Source organism: Pseudorasbora parva, chromosome 1 (assembly GCF_024679245.1).
Source record: "Pseudorasbora parva isolate DD20220531a chromosome 1, ASM2467924v1, whole genome shotgun sequence".
Lineage (NCBI taxonomy): Eukaryota > Metazoa > Chordata > Actinopteri > Cypriniformes > Gobionidae > Pseudorasbora > Pseudorasbora parva.
The window spans coordinates 67,146,899-67,159,215 of NC_090172.1; positions in this window are offsets into that span (position 1 = coordinate 67,146,899).

Consider the following 12,317-nt stretch of genomic DNA (forward strand, 5'->3'; position numbering starts at 1 on the left):
TTCATTTCAAGTGTTTGTTTTTTAAATAAGTTTAGTTTTAGTTAGTTATTTGATGCTATAAAACGGCTGTGATGTCATGATTGAGAGCTGAGATCGACGTCTTCTCTGAGTGAAGTTGTCACTGAGGCACTAACAGATTTTTTCAGGATTTTTGGGAGCAGATTATTTAATTTAATTTAATTTCCATAACTGTTTATTTCACACCAACATAATTAATTGTTCTGCATCTGTGAGAGTATGGGTGTGCTTTTGATATGGCCATTGTACTTCCTGCTCTGCGCAACTCCGGTCCCGGACTTTTTTATATTTACTGTAGCCCTAAAATCCAAAAGTGAAGAATTTGTTATTTATTACTTGATTGTTCAGGCTACCTCATCTTTTCAAAAGCGACCCATATCTGATATTTGCATTTACACTGTACACTGGCAAAACAGCCCAAGACGTTCTGAAAGGAAGTAAACCAGCGTGATATGCAATGGACGCAGACAAAATGATTGTACAATGTTTTGCTGTCTGCACTGATCCACACATCTTTAAAGTCGGCAAAACATTTCTCTCTTAAGGCGGAGAAAAAGATGAGAGCCCTTGACGGGGTTGCCAGGTTTTCACAACAAAACCCGTCCAATTGCAACTCAAAACTGTGTTAAAGTAGCCCAATTCCGCATGAAAACCGCGGACTTGGCAACACTGGATCGCAGTTTGTGTCCACCTGAGTTGATGTCATTCGCCTCCGTCCTTTTTTCAACGACGTACGACTCGCATTTACTGGGGAATATCCGATCTGACCGCTTAAATGGCAGACGCTAATGCACGCATCCGAATCATATCGGATTTATTACCACATATGAGTGAGGCCTGAATCCGGAATTCATGCGTTTTTTTACTGCTTACACGTTCACATGTCAGATCCGATCTGTGCCACATGAGAGGAAGAAATCAGAATTGGCTCACTTGAACCATGCAGTGTAAATGGGGCCAAAGTGTTCTTTTCCTCTCTAGGCAGGTATTTTTTTAGGTTTATTTATCAAAATGTTCTTTTATATATTTGTGTGATGTTCTGTGTTTCGATCGCGGCTTTTAAATGTTATGCGAGAACGGTTAATTTACGAATGTGTAGTGTAGCCTAGTTTTGATCATTATTAAAAGTGGTGGCTGTGGGCCGTGTGTAAAGTAAAATAAAAATAGTTAACCTCCTGCTGACTAGTGTCCTGTCCTTCCAAACCTGTTTATACCGTTTATTTTTTTCTGTTCTATGGTTTACACTAGGGCTGGGCGATAAATGATAACGATAATTATCACGATATAATTTTCCTCGATAAAACGATAACAACAGGTCGATAAATTCTCGATATAATGCTTACGCGCTATGCGTAATGCTGCGCATGCGTATTGCAGACCGGGCGTCTGGGTGCTGCACGTGGTGATGTTTACAGTCTGTGGCTGACAGGCTTGGAGGATCGGAGTTAAGTGGAGCGATTAAAAAAAGAGCAATAGTGAAGAAAATGCAGCGCTCACGACCAGCTCGGAGGACACAGATATCGTTGACAAGTTAGTTCCCTCAACTTCAGTGGTTTGGAGATATTTTAGCGATCCCATCCGACATAAAACAGAGCGACGTGCGTGGGCTGCTTATCATAGGTTCACGTTCACCACACGGAATTTAATTATTAAACTATCGTGTTTCTTCAAAGTTCTTCCATATAACATTGAGCCCAACACAGCGGTGAATCTACATTAACTACATTCACACACCGGCTTATTATCTTTTTAGTTGTAGTGGGTGACTTACAACAAGCTAACGCTACCAAACTATAATCACTAAAACATCGGACTTGTACATCGCTATCATAATTGTTTGTCTTTGGTGATGTATTAATGACTCTGCATCGCCTGTATCAAAAGAGAAATAATGTCATCTGGTGTTTAAAATTAATAAAATAGACTAGACAGCCCTTACTGTAGATCCACAAATACTGAACTTTTCTCTCTCCCGACCAGCCCACTGTCGGTGAGGTGTGTGTGTGTGTGTGTGTCGGTGAGATGCACGGTGGACCAATCCACTGTGAGGCAAGAGAAGGGGCCTCAAAATGTTTCTTAAAACGCTTTTTTTTTTGCCCGTTTGTGTTTTTAGTGTTTTACTTACACAATTAAATATATATAATGCAATATTGAGCGTTTTGTTCTATTTCAGCTGCGAAAATCGTTCACAGCAGAACCGCAACGCGTCTCACAGCAACGTGGGTAAATAAACGATTCAGTGTTTGAATGAATCGTTTGAATGAACGACTCAATGACTCGCTCATTAAGACGGCCACTTGCTGCCACCTACTGCTGGTTTAATTTGATCTTTAAACATACTTTCCAACATGTCTTATTTGTCTATTCAAAACTACAAATCTCAAAACATTATTTAATGCTGTTGTAATTTTTCAGTGTAAATTTTTTATTTTGATTGGTAACAGCCCTTATAGTGTCTTATTTTAATTTAATGTATTGATCAAAATTACAAATATAAAATGAAACATGAAGCTTAGCCTATATTTAATAAGATTAAGGGAAAATGCCCTTAATAAAAGGTGAAAATATCACAAATTTCAAATGATTCAATAAAAATAAAAAACACAAATATGCAGATTTAAATATGTCAAAGCTGACTGAACACTGGTGAGAATAATGCATCAGAATGAATTATATTTACAACACACAAACACACACACACTTTTCCGGACAAGCTAATTTTTTACTTGGACAAGCTTGAACGGATTACTTGTTCGAAGGACAAGCACATGAACATGCTTAATGTCAAGCCCTGTATAATGATATTATTGATATATAGTGTTGAGTAAAATAATGCTGGCCACAGTTAAGATTTTAATAAATAAATCTACCTCAGTTTAAATAAATTTTTCACTTGTTTGGGAAGTTTTTGACAATAAAGGTTAGTTTAAAAACCACAGCTAACTGTTTGTTTTCTACATATTTCACTCAGGAGCAAAAATATGCCTTTAAACTTTAAAGAAATAAAGATTTTACATTTATCGTGATATTTATCGATATCGACTGATATGCTAAATTATATCGTGATAATTTTTTTGGGCCATATCGCCCAGCCCTAGTTTACACACACATAGATGATTCGACTATCGGTCGACCATAGAGAGATTCGAAAATTCTGATTCGAATGTGTAAATCCTTAGTCGGGGACACCCCTAGAAGTTACACAAGCAAAGATTCAGAAGTATTGCCAGTTTATGTTGACTATTGTGTAGAACATCTCGGTTACGTATATGTAACCCTCTTTCCCTGAAAGAATGGAATGGAGACGTTACTTCAGTTACTGGCTACATGAGGGTTTCGCTTAGAAGCCTATCACCTTCAAGTTCTACAAAACAAGCCAATGGCATGATAATGCCAAGGGTCTGCAGAATTTGCATAGCACTGTAAGAACTGGTTTTACTTCTAAGGCCCCGTCTACACGGAGACGCATTTAGCTGTACACGTATACATTTTGTACCGTATCAGTGTTTCGTCCACACGGATCCGGCGTTTTGGAAGCATGAATCCGATATTTTTCGAAACCGGGTCCCAAAATGGGTAAATCTGAAAACGATCATCTTCCGTTTTCGTGTGTACAGCGAATCCGTTTATTTTCTGATACGGTGATGTCATCACACTACGTCCAGCATGGTGGAAAAGTTAAGGGATACAACTACAAACACTGGTCATGCGCACATCAATATCGCGTCATTTAATTAACGTATCTGCATTATTGTAAGGGTAGGTTTTGGGTTGGGGTAGGTGTAGGCATTAAAAAAACACATCTGTTAAGTAGCAAATGTATTTATTGTTATTTTATTGTGATATTTTGCCTCACCTCCGACCACTGCTACACAGCAAATTGCCCAGTGTTCATTTAACTCCTCTGGTGTACATATAGGTCCCACCAGCCTGGTGTTTAAGTAACACTTTCAAAAGTGTTGAATATATACCCCTCGACAGTGTACATTGTTTTACACCTAAAGTGTACAATATAATCTAGTGTACACTGTGTATTACTCTCTGCAAGAGTGTATTATACACCAATTTGAAAGGTTATTTTTTACACTAACCGGGTAAAAAGCCTACCACACAGGTTTATTCTAAAAATGTACAAAGATTTATTATGCTTTTAGCACTCTGGAATTAAAGAACATTTCTAAATTTCCAAACGGTCACCATTTTGCATTGTATATGTATATATAATAAACAGATCACAAAAAAAAACTTTCAAATCATTGTATTTATTTTCTCAGATTCACCAGGCCACAAAGAAATGCATTACAAAATGTTCAAAATAAGTTGCAAAAAAGCAGAATGTTTTAACAAGTTTAAACATTCAATTAGGCTGCTTCAGAAATAGGTATCCTCTAATAACCCTTCAACAAGTATACTTTTACACACCCACCACATATATTCAAATAAACAAATGTTCTACATTATTTTTCAGGAGAATTTGCAACACGTTAAAATATTTCATGTTTTTAAAATGGAGGTGACAACAATACACTATATTGATGAAACTCCTTTGCAGGATGTGGATCAGTTGTGTCCAGTTGCTAACAGTACAGTTCAGTGCATAGTTGTTGTTTCACATGCAGAGCAGGGAAGGTAGCCTAGAAATCTAGACGCACCCTAGCGGCAGCAAATCTAAATCTAATCTGCCTGCGAGTGTTGACTAGCAACTCTCAATACACGTCTGAGCTGTAAACGCAAAATCTAGTCGGGCCAATCACATCGTGTATAGAGTCGGTGGGCGGGGCTTAACATAATGACGGCAGAGTTGCACGTACACGTGCTTCTAGTAAACACAGAAACTGGCGAACGGCGGTCTTTCGAATCAGCTCTGACCGCGACTCTGGAAGACTTGGAGTTAAGCTTTTCTCTGAGAAAAGAACAAAGAACGGCACTGAAGTCATTCTTAAAAAGGGAAAATGTGTTCGGAGTTTAGCCGACCGGATACGGCGAATGTTTAATCAGTCAGCGTGCTCCCCTTCACCTTCGTTGCTCTGGTTGGTGTAGCGCTATCCTATCGTGTGCAGAGGGAGTTTGAAAGACAACCGTTTATCCGCCCCTCGGATTGAGCCCTGTCTATGGTGAGTTTCCAGACCAAACATCTTGATGTGGGTCTGGCTTGTCAGGCTAGAGGGCAAGTAAATGACAGAAATTTATTTTTTGGGTGAACTATCCCTTTAAGAAATCGCACTTACTAGTCAGCTGCTGGAATGATTTTTGTTCCTATCTTCCTGACTTTGTGATAGGCAGAGATTTCCCAATCTGTTGAGTCTAAAATCAAACAGAAAACTTTTTTGAAAAAATACATTTAAACATGAAGGCATATCCAAACATTAAACAAAAGTTAAAATGAAAAATACATTTTGCATAAATATTTAATATGAAAGAATTACTTACCCATTCTAAAAGTATTAGTCCTCCAAATAAGGAAATTGTGGAGTTGTTCTTCTGTTTTTCAGTCATATGGTAGGTGTGCTGGCAAACAAGAGTAAAAGATAGTTTGAGGATAAAGAAATACTTTAAATAGTCTTAAAGAATACATTTTTCATTAGTTTTATTCAGACCCTATTCATAATGAATCAATTATATTATAATTCTTACCCATGTACTTCACTCATTTCAGCAACAAGTAGGATAAAGGGATAGTTTACCCAAAAATTAAAATTATCCTATGATCTACTCACCCTCAAGTCATCCTAGGTGTATGTGACATTCTTCTTTCAGATAAATACAATCAGAGTTATTTTAAAAAAAAAAACATCCTGGCTTTTCCAAGCTTTATAATGGCAGTGAATGGCTGTTTCTGTTTTGAAGTCGATAAAGGTGCATCCATCCATCATAAAAGTGCATCTATCCATCATAAAAGTGCATCCATCATCATAAAAGTAAAACATACATCTCTGGGGGTTAATAAAGGCCTTCTAAAGCAATGCGATGTGTTTGTGTAAGAATTATTTCCATATTTTAAACTTTATAAACTAAAATAACTATCTTTCGACAGTACGGCCGTACACAAGGATTTACTTAAAGAGGAACCCCTGACCCAGAGCAGTGTGGATATCTTTTATGATGATAGATGCACTTTATGGACTTCAAAACATAAACAGACATTCACTGCCATTATAAAGCTTGGAAGTGCCAGGACATTTTTAGTATAACTGATTGTATTCGTCTGAAATAAGAAAGTCATATACACCTAAAATGACTTAAGGGTGAGTAAATCATGGACTAATTTTCCTTTTTAGGTGAACTTTAAAGTGTTAGTTACCCCAAATTTTAAAATTCTGTCATCATTTCCTCACATTGACTTACACAGTATTTTTTCTATTCTTTCATGATAATTTTCTAACTACCATCCTGTCCTGACTATAAAACCTGTCAATAAGTGATTTGAATTTGTATGCACAGAGGTCATAGTTGTGCTTTATTGTAAATAAATATTATTGGTCAATATCTGTGCTTAAAGCACAGATATTGACCAATGATCTTCCAAGACAAGCACTACACATTTTTCTATACCATATACATACCTTTTTTTGCTGCAGAACAGAAAGAACCATCATCTGTCAGCCTTGGTTTCATTCTAGGGGATTGTCAAAAATGAATGTTGATGCAGCTGTTGAAGACAGAGACATCAGACAGGTCACATTTTCTGTGCAAAAACAAATGAGGTCAACATTTTCAGTAACAAAAAGTTCATGAAACAATCCTACCTAAAAAGTTTGTCACTGATTTTGCACAAAATATAGTTTTCCTTTGTTAGTCACTTCATCTGCGTCTTTGAATCTGGATTTCTACCCAATACAAATCAGACATAAAGATTAAGTTGTGCAATAAGATTACAGTTTAATGAATGAACAATGATTGCCGTGTCTATGCCACGCTGTTTTTCCCGTGCATATGATAGGCACTTTATGGCATATACGAACCCCCCACCCCACCGCCCTAAACAGGGTTGCCAACTCTCACGCATCTGGCGTGATTCTCACGCTTTCAGGCTCTGTCTCACGCTCTCACTCCGCCCAACTCAATCTCACGCCAAATTGCCAAACCTGCTTTTGATATTAAACAAAGCTATAAGCTTTAATTTTTTTAAATGTGTTTTAATGAAATTCAAACAATAAATAGCGTTTTGGCGCTAATGTGGCATAATGTTAAAGCCAGAGGCGTTGAAAAGCGGAGTTGCATGCTCTCGTCTCCCTGCGGCGCGCGCTGGTCACGTGGCCCATGAGCGCTCAATACTTCTAGCGCTGTGCCAATGAATTTAAATGGCTTAAGCGGATCCACAACAGTTTCACCATATAGACAGGGGTGTTGGACTGGGGGGATAAAGGGTACCGAGTAACCAGGGCCCGAGGCAGGGAGGGGCCCTTAGAAGTCAGTTTTCTATACATACACATACATGGTATGGGGCCCAGCAAGATGGTTTGTACCCAGGGCCCAAAATTTGGTGCTACGCCGCTGCATATAGATGTTTGCTGCAAGTTTTGGTAAACAGTACAGCTTAGTGTTTATTGATTATTAAGTCAGCCATATTTACATGATCGTTTTATTATGGAGAGTGCAACATTGTTAACATTAATGTTATTCTTGTATTTAGCCCTCAGGTATTCCTTACTAATAGGTCACACTCATACTCATTAAATTATATTTATTGAATATTTTGAGGAGGTCTTTTGGTACTAAATACTATTTGTGCAACAATTATTTTCAATAAATGACCACTTAAAATATTTTTCTTCTAATATTTGTATTTCTTCTAAAATTTATATTACAATTAGTGTAGTAATTAATATTAAAATGGAGAATTCCAATTCAAAGAGGCAAATTAGAGTCATTTTGTGGCTAAAAAATATTAATGTTTATTTGTAATGCCATTAGGTGCCTTATGGCTCTTTAATAAATATACATGTATCTAATCTAGTTGCTCAAAAATATATTGCAGTCTTTGCATTCTAATAAATATTTAGATATGATGATCAAACACTAGATTTCTTTAAATGTGAAATTTCAAAACTTAAATAACTTGCATCCTAATATTTTTAATGAATAATGATACTTATATAAGCAGTCACAAGTAAATATTAAGGAATGGCACATATAATTTGACCCAAGAAATCTTTAAACTAGTGCCAAAACAAACATATTATTATGAGTGCCAAAACAAACATATTATTATATCTATATTACTAGATATAAACTGGTACTGAATCAAGATCAAAAGCATTACCCCCCCCCCCCCCCCCCCCCCGGCCCCCAAAAAATCTCACTCCAACCTGAACTTAAAAGTTGGCAACCCTGCCTAAACCTACCCAAGAGCTTGTCATATACACGCCATAAAGGGTGTATCATATGCACGCGAAAAACAACGTATCATATGCACGCCAAAATGAGTTTTAGTCAGCCTAGTCTGAGAGAAAGGTTTAGGCGCGTTATTTAAGCGTCAAGTTATATCGTTAAAGTATAAAACAATGTCATAAAAAACATGTTGCAATTTAACGTTAGGCTAAAAACACTTACTTTCGTAGTTTCCCTTATAAGCAATCTTCCTCGTCATCTGCTTCATATTGTGAGTCAAAAGAAGATTAAGCGCGCAGAGCATTTAAATATCGCTTTAAATCAATATGTTATAAAATACATATTGTAAATATGGTAAAACACTTACTTATGGGGTTTCCCTGTTAAAAAGCAACCGCCTCAGGTCTGCTCCGAATCACGCATCAACGAAAATGCCTCTATGAGAGCTGTTTAGCTGTGCACTGCACATAAATAGTTATAAAACAATAATGATGTAATAAAATGCATATGTAAATACGATGAAACCAGGATAAAACACGCAATATCAGCGCTATCCCTCCTTGTATATTCCGCATCTCGAGTCAAAAAAAAATGGCGTCTGTGAGAAAAGTTTCAACTTGATTCGCTGAAATGTCCCGGATATAATTTTACTCTCTCTCAGTGTTGAGATTTAACTCTACTTATGTTCACCAGTCAGAGAGTGCGGTTTACACTAGCAGAGTTAATTCAACACCAGAAATCTAACACTTTACTCTTAGAGTCCTTAACACCAGGATTTCAACACTAGAGATTTTGCTGTGTATACCCCTGCTAGCCACAACTCTTCTTCTCCATTTTTAGTGTATTTCTGTGGCAGAATTACAGCGCCACACACTGGCCTGGCATGCAAACTACATCGTTTTTAGTCAGTTTTCGTCATCTCGTGTGGACGCAGATATTTCTTGAAACGAGGGAAAAAAAGATCGGATTGGGAAAGCGCTGGCTTCGTGTGGACAAAAGCTGAGTTCCAATGCCCTGCAATAAAGCAATAAAACTCCCTAATCTGGAGGGATCTCACAGAAAGAGTGTCTGCCCTGCCCTTCTCTCGTCTCCCCTTCCCCTCTCCCCTCTCCCTGATTCTGTCACATGCCTGTCCTGTCTTGTGTGCACATGTGGGTTTTGTGTAATCGAGCATGTGCCTTCCCCTTGTTATCTGATTAGTGTTTAATGGCCCCACCTGTGTTCCCTGATTCCCTTTTGATTTCTTCCCTTTATAAGCTCCTTGTGTTTGTCAGTCTTGGTCGGATCGTTGCATGTACTGTTTACGTGTCCCGTTTTCCTCGTGACCCTTCCTGGTATGTGTTTTGTATCTGATTCTGTTTATGTTTTTTTTCCCTCCTCGTGGGTTTTTGCTTTAAGTTTGTTTTATTTGTTAATAATTTATCATCTTCTCCTGCACTTGAGTCCTCGCACCAGTTTCCTTTGTGTTGAACGTGACAAAACGATCCGAACATACTATGAGGACTCGGCAGAGAAGTTCTCCCTCGGTGCCAGTTCCGGGGGTCCTGAGTCCAGGCCCCGAGTCCAGACATGGCCTGGAGGGCTGTAATGGGAGGCTTTGTGGTGGCTGTCTTGCATTCTTGGGAGAAGCACAGGGTGTTATCCACAGCTCCGGTGGTCCCAGTTCTGGTGGATCGTGTTCCGGTGGTCCCCGTCCTGGTGGATCGTGTTCCGGTGGTCCCCGTGCCGGTGGATCATGTTCCTGTGGTCCCTGTGCTGGTGGATCATGTTCCGGTGGTTCCTGTGCCGGTGGATCGTGTGCCGGTGGATCGTGTTCCGGTGGTCCCTGTGCCGGTGGATTGTGTACCGGTGGATTGTGTACCGGTGGATCGTGTACCGGTGGTCCCTGTGCCGGTGGATCATGTACCGGTGGTCCCTGTGCCGGTGGATCGTGTTCCGGTGGTCCCTGTGCCGGTGGATCGTGTTCCGGTGGTCCCTGTGCCGGTGGATTGTGTACCGGTGGTCCCTGTGTCGGTGGATCGTGTTCCAGTGGTCCCTGTGCTGGTGGATCGTATTCCGGTGGTCCCAGTGCCGGTGGATACTGCTGGACTGGAGAAGTTTCCCCAGCACCGTGCTCTCCCTGCGCCACTGAGGCGCCCTGCTCTGTCTGCGCCACTGAGGCGCCCTGCTCTCCCTGCGCCACTGAGGCGCCCTGCTCTCCCTGCGCCACTGAGGCGCCCTGCTCTCCCTGCGCCACTGAGGCGTCCTGCTCTCCCTGCGCCGCTGAGGCGTCCTGCTCTCCCTGCGCCGCTGAGGCGTCCTGCTCTCCCTGCGCCGCTGAGGCGCCCTGCTCTGCCTGCGCCACTGAAGCGCCCTGCTCTGCCTGCGCCACTGAAGCGCCCTGCTCTGCCTGCGCCACTGAAGCGCCCTGCTCTGCCTGCGCCACTGAAGCGCCCTGCTCTGCCTGCGCCACTGAAGCGCCCTGCTCTGCCTGCGCCACTGAAGCGCCCTGCTCTGCCTGCGCCACTGAAGCGCCCTGCACTGACCGCGCCACCCTGGCGCACTGCTCTACCCGCGCCGCCCTGGCTGCATGAACTCTGCGGGCCGCCCCGGCCGCCTGAACTCGATGGGCCTCCCGAACTCGGTGGGCCACCCTGGCCATTTGAACTTTGTGGGCTACCATGGCCTCCTGAACATTTTGTTTTCCTTGTCCCTCCCTCCCTTGTTTACCCCTCCCTTGTCTGTTCCTTCCTTGTCTGTTTCCCATTTCCCTCCCGTGCCCCCCTGGTCTGTCCTTCCCGTCCCGCACTGGTCAGTCCCTCCCATGCCCCCCTGGTAAGTCCCTCCCGTGCCCCCCTGGTCAGTCCCTCCCGTGCCCCCCTGGTCAGTCCCTCCCGTGCCCCCCTGGTCAGTCCCTCCCGTGCCCCCCTGGTCCTTCCCTCCCGTGCCCCCCTGGTCCTTCCCTCCCGTGCCCCCCTGGTCCGTCCCTCCCGTGCCCCCCTGGTCCGTCCCTCCCGTGCCCCCCTGGTCAGTCCCTCCCGTGCCCCCCTGGTCAGTCCCTCCCGTGCCCCCCTGGTCAGTCCCTCCCATCCCGCCCTGGTCCGACCCTCTCGTCCCACCCTGGTCTGTTTCTCCCATCGCTGTCCCTAGTGGAGCGTCTGGTAGCTGCTCCTTAAGGAGGGGGTAATGTCACATGCCTGTCCTGTCTTGTGTGCACATGTGGGTTTTGTGTTGTCGAGCATGTGCTCCTGTCATTGTCAGGAGTTCCCTCCCCCTTGTTATCTGATTAGTGTATAATGGCCCCATCTGTGTTCTCTGATTCCCTTTTGATTTCTTCCCTTTATAAGCTCCTTGTGTTTGTCAGTCTTGGTTGGATAGTTGATATGTACTGTCTATGTATCCCGTTCCCCTGTGACTTCTATGTGGTATGTATTTAGTTTCCGTTTATGTATTTTTATGTATGTTTTCCCCCTCGTGGGTTTTGTTTTGTATTTATGTTTTATTTGTTGTAAATAAATTATCATTTTTCTGCACTTGAGTCTTCGCACCTTTTCATTCATTTTCACATTTAAAAAAAATACAGTATAATTAGCCCTTAATTAAAAATACTAACAGTATAATTACCCCTTAATTAAACATACTTACAGTATAATTACCCCTTAATTAAAAAATACTTAAAGTATAATTACCCCTTAATTAAAAATACTTACAGTATAATTACCCCTTAATTAAAAAATACTTACAGTATAATTACCCCTTAATTAAAAAATACTTACAGTATAATTACCCCTTAATTAAAAATACTTACAGTATAATTACCCCTTAATTAAAAATACTTACAGTATAATTACCCCTTAATTAAAAATACTTACAGTATAATTACCCCTTAATTTAAAAATACTTACAGTATAATTACCCCTTAATTAAAAATACTTACAGTATAATTACCCCTTAATTAAAAATACTTACAGTATAATTACCCCTTAATT